Source organism: Nanorana parkeri, unplaced genomic scaffold, assembly GCF_000935625.1.
Source record: "Nanorana parkeri isolate BGI_ZX_2015 unplaced genomic scaffold, ASM93562v1 scaffold351, whole genome shotgun sequence".
Classification (NCBI taxonomy): Eukaryota; Metazoa; Chordata; class Amphibia; order Anura; family Dicroglossidae; genus Nanorana; species Nanorana parkeri.
This window is the reverse complement of record NW_017306619.1, coordinates 536566-541851: the sequence shown is the minus strand read 5'-3', so window position 1 is coordinate 541851 and position 5286 is coordinate 536566. Positions and strand designations below refer to the sequence as shown.

Genomic DNA, 5286 nt, shown 5'->3' with positions numbered 1-5286 from the left:
GCTGTCATTTTACGTGGCCTACCGCTTTGTGGCTGAGTTGCTGTTGTTCCCAGTTGCACAGGTGACAACCTATCACGGTACCACGCTTGTAGTCACTGAGCTCCTGAGAGCGACCCGTTCTTTCACAAATGTTTGTAGAAGCGTCTGCGTGCCGAGTTGCGTGATTTTATACACCGGAGGCCATGGAGGAGATTAAACACCTGAATCCAATGATTTGGAGGGGTGTCCCAATACTTTTGGCAATATAGTGTATGTCCTCCCCACCCACAATCATAAGACGGAGGCTCGAAGGTGATCCACCTGACAATCTATTACACAATCCGTGTGCATTATATGACTAAGAGGTTGTAGACATCTTTCCACATTCACACACATGTTATATATCAAGCTGCCCCAGCATGGGGCAATTACATACCATGACCTACTTCCACTGCGTCCAAGCAAATGTACGGGTCTGAAGGTCTACTATTCAGAACGTCAGGAAGGAGAGATATTCACACGAGTGAATCCTGAAGGCAGGAGGGGTGTGACGTGTACGTTATCGCTTTCACTTTCATTCCCAGAAGGAGCGTGAACTAGGAAGTGTCTGTCATTTATTACCATCAGATAAGATTGCTCCTCAGTAGAGCTGCAGCTAACGATTATTTTCAAAATCGATTAGTTAGCCGATTATTACGTTCGATTAATCGGTTAATCGGATAAACAATAAAATACATTTTTAAAAATGGCTCCAATGATGGGACTACTAGTTTGTATTGAGGTTGTAGTCCATCACAGGAGAAAGCTTGGAGCGGTGGAAGTAAAAAAGAAAAAATGAGTGTGATGCGGGGAGGAGGTGCAGCGTGTAGAGCGTGGATGCGGGCGGGCCTGGCAGCGGCGAGTGTGAGGTGGGGAGGAGGTGCGACGTGCAGCATGTGGGAAGCCATGAACAGGGCCAACTGATCGGAAGCCGATTAATCGATTATTGAAAAAGTTGACAACTTTTTCAATAATCGATTATAATCGATTATGTCGATTAGTTGTTGCAGCCCTACTCCTCAGTACCATGTTGGACCACCTGTGGCCCTGACATCACAAACTGTGTCTTGTGCATGACATAGGAAGGGGCCTGAAGTGTCCTGATATCTGTCTGTGACACAACTGCCTCTATGAACGCTGAAGTGCAGGTGGGGTCCGACCATTCTTTAATGCCCTTAAAGCCCAACTGCGGGCGATTTTTTTTTTTTAACCTTAAACTGCCCCCCAGCTGGTAAAATGGAGCCCAGAGATGGGCTTTAAGAGGAAGCGTGATGTATAAGGATGAAATTTGGTCTCAAGAGAACCTGTCTGTATTTAGAGAGCATCAGAAAAGGATCAGACAACTTCCAACACCAGCATATGGAAACCAACCCCCCCCCCCCCTCTCAGAGCTGTCGATCTCCTCCAGCCTCTTTCAGCCACTTCCTGCATGCACTTGCTCCAGTGATGGCTGCACCTCATTGCTCTGGATCAGCTTCCTGATAACCGTGACCACGGTGCACCGTGCCTGCACAATGTGGGTTGGCACAGGTGCTTGTAATCTCCAGCAGAGGGCACATCTGACAAGGTGACAACGCAGAAGAACTATTGGTAAACAGTTGTCACTCTATAACAGGAGGTTCCTGAACAGGGACCGGCGCAGAGAAAGGGACCGGCGCGGCAGTTTTACCAGGGATTATATGCATACTACTGAAAAGCAGTGATTGGGATACATCTACTTGAAGTTCAGTCCAAAGGTATGACAGCACATGCCAAGCTGACCCTCATGGGGGTGCAGTTGCCATCAGGATTCAGTGGTCCAGCGCGGACGTGGCTCAGCCTGCCGCATGGATTGGACATGTGTGACCACCTTTAAATCTACCTGCCGATCATCAATTGATTGACTCTTCCTATTCCCGACACAAGCTGTCCAGCCCCCTCCAGCACCCAATATCATCACAAGGGACCCATCCACCTACCTGACTCCAATGTCTCCTCTCACCCTCGCAGTCCTCCGGCTTATGATGATGTGGAGGAAGGAGTGAGGGATTTATTGGAGGAGGAGGAGGAGGAGAGCGAGCCTGTAAATCCGGCCGCATTCCTGGTAAAGCCTCACACCCGACACACCCAACTACACACCACAGGGTGACAGGAGGGGGAAGACGAAGGGTTAATGGTGGAGGATCAGCGTGTACACCGTCACACCTCCGGAGCACCGGCCCGGGACGTTCCACGTCTGAGGAAAGACTCAGTGATGTGACTGTGGGGGGAGGGGGACATTAGAGTGTAAGCTCCTCTGTACAGAGACTGATGTGACTGTGGGGGAGGGGACATTGGAGTGTAAGCTCCTCTGTACAGAGACTGGTGTGACTGTGGGGGAGGGGGGACAGTAGAGTGTAAGCTCCTCTGTACAGAGACTGATGTGGCTGGCTGAGTGCTCTCTGTACTGCGCTGCGGTATATGTCAGAGCTATATACATGGCGGGTCTGTAGACAGAAGTACATGATTTATGACCTGTGGTCGGGCACCACCCACATCCGGAGGTCTGTCAGCCTGTAATCTGTAGAACCTAAATATAGACTAAAGCTGATTATAAGGCAGAAGACAGGAAAGCCGGGCGTACAGCCACAGTATACCGAGCCCGTCTATAGGCTCATTAGGGTCACATGACCATCTATATTGACCATTGACTCAAAAGACACAAACACATCACTTTTCCTGCATAATGGAAGGCAGGCGGTGATCATGTGATCACAGTGCTGTCTCATTAGCGTATTATTAGTCGCCATGCGTTGAATGTAAAGCGTGACCAAATCACAATGAAGTCTCATTTTACTAATTAAACTTCGGCCCGGATGTTCCAATCACCATAACGACCCCAAGCAAAAGTGCAGGACGTTTTAAAATACAAAAACTGCAACACAGCCATCGCTCAGACTACTAGAGCTAAATTCCCCCCATTCATGGCAGGTCACAATGAAGATGAGAGTTCACACGAGGACAAATGGAGAGCTATGAGCAAAGATTAATGAGCAACCTCGGCCCTCCAGCTGTTGTGTAACTACAAATCCCATGAGGCATTGCAAAACCCCGACAGCCACAGGCATGACTCCCAGAGGCAGATGCATCATGGGACTTGTAGTTTCACCACAGCTGGACAGCCGAGGTTGCACTCCCATTGAAGTCAATGGGCCTGAAAACGTGCAAGTAACACAACATCGTGTGAACGGGCACCACTGAAAACAAGAGGATTCTGCACATTGAGGGAGAAGTTATCAAAACTGGAAAAGGCAGAAACTAAAGCAGTTGCCCATGGCAACCAATCGGCTTCTCTCTTCAGTTTGTTCAGTTAAGACCTGAAAATGAAAGGTAGAAGCTGATTGGTTGCCATGGGCGACTGCTCCTGTCTGCTGCAGTATTGATATATACCTCTCATTGAGCTTTATCGCACTAAAAACAGGCACCTGATCATGTGATCACCGTGACAGCCAATCACACGATCGGGAAGCCCAAGAAACGCATCTGGCTTTAAGATTTTCTTAAAGGGCCGGCAGAACGAGAGGTCATGTGATGGTCGGGTAGATTGAGAGGGAGGCGATGGACTGATGGGGGTCGGACGGACACTGGACGCCGATAAAGGGCTTCCTAACAAAAACAGGAAATGAGGCGAGGTCTGATTTATAATAACGGTTCCCTTTTGTTTGAAATAAGATATTTTAAATCCTAAATACGGAAAGCGCGCGTCTAATTTTATCTCCATCAGCAGCCGCGCCGTCCCATGTCCATGTCATGTGTATATACAGAGTGCGACTTCCAGGGTGAAATGTTACAACATACAGCCGCCTTCCAGCAGCTGCGTAGCCAGAACTCTGCTCTGTGCTGGACATCGAAGGTATACAACATACGAGCCATACAGGGGCCCTCATCCTTGGTGGCCCAGACAGGGGCCCTCATCCTTGGCGGCCCAGACAGGGGCCCTCATCCTTGGCGGCCCAGACAGGGGCCCTCATCCTTGGACTATATACTGGTAGGTTAGGCAGGAATCGGGGGGCTGGGACAGCAGGGTTGGGGTTAAAGGTCAATGTCACCTGGTTGGTGGGGGATAGTGGCGGAGAACCATTTTCGATATTAGCCCTAGTTCACACCTGAACGTTTTGTGGCGCGTTCCACGCTCGACGAACGCTCTACAAAACGCTCAAAAATATAAATTGCATTGTAGTCAATGGGTCTGGTTCCCACCTTGGCGTATTTCCGCCCGTCCCTAACGCGCTACAAAACGGCCCACGCCTGAAAAGGTACAGGTACTACTTTGGGCCGTTTTGTTGCGCGTTTCCATTGGGATACAGCCAAGTAGCCTTCGGAAACGCGCGACAGACGCGGTAAAAACGCGCGACAGACGCGCATATGCAATACGCCTAGGTGTGAAGGAGACCTAATAGGAGGGCGGCGGAGGCCGCGTCTTGTCACCACTTCCATACGCATTTTTTTTTTACTACTGTCCAGTTTGTATACAATTACCAGATCAAATTTCACTCCACCCCCCCACCCCCCTATGGCGGCCTGTGTCTCCTACCTCCCCTCCATTCTTCTGCTGCAGTCTCCATGTGACCACTCCAGGCATGTCGGATTCCTGTCCGCATCCCCCCCTATCCCCCCAATGTGCCATGGTCCATCCTGCAACCCCTACTTCACTACAAGTCAGAGGAAGGAACCACGGCACAAGGAGGGGGACGCAGAATGCCGGCGCTGCCAGGACTGATGGAGACCGCAGTTGTGAGCTAGTCTGTCCTCTCCCAGTCTCATTACAGGGGACTGATATGCTAGAGCATCCCAGCTGTGGTGAAACTACAAATCCCACTATGCCCCTGGGAGTCATGCCTGTGGCTGTCAGAGGCTCGCAATGCCTCCTGGGACTTGTAGTTCCACCACAGCCGGAGTGCCGAGGTTGCCCAACCCTGAACTACAGTCTGAAGTACTATTTAAAGCGTATGAACATACACAGGAATAACGGATGGGTTTTATCTGCCAGCGGTACCGCTTTCACCTTAACTCCTCCCTTGCAGCACCGGAATCCTGGGCTCAGGTCCCGGCTAGGATCGGAGAACCCGGCACATTCAGAGGAATTCCCACACACAGGAGAGGCTGATGTCCCAGCATTCCCCGCCCATCTAATAACATAGACTGGCACCAAGGCAAGCTGAGACATGTAGTTCCCCCACATCTGCACACCCAGTAAGGTTTAGGTATAAGTGGATACAATGTAATCTATAGGGGGCAGAGGGGGCAACA

At 50.3% G+C, this 5286-nt stretch overlaps 1 protein-coding gene and 1 long non-coding RNA gene across 2 annotated transcripts in view; both read right to left on the bottom strand.

Annotated features, from left to right (window-relative positions):
- Positions 1 to 1534, bottom strand: part of LOC108788792 — a 2780-nt gene extending 1246 nt beyond the window's left edge. Inside the window, exon 1 of the long non-coding RNA XR_001941358.1 lies at positions 1521 to 1534. This is a non-coding gene — a long non-coding RNA (uncharacterized LOC108788792). The remainder of the gene's footprint in view (positions 1 to 1520) is intronic.
- Positions 1 to 5286, bottom strand: part of GUK1 (guanylate kinase 1) — a 20471-nt gene that overhangs the window by 14827 nt on the left and 358 nt on the right. The gene's annotated exons all lie outside the window — the stretch shown is intronic.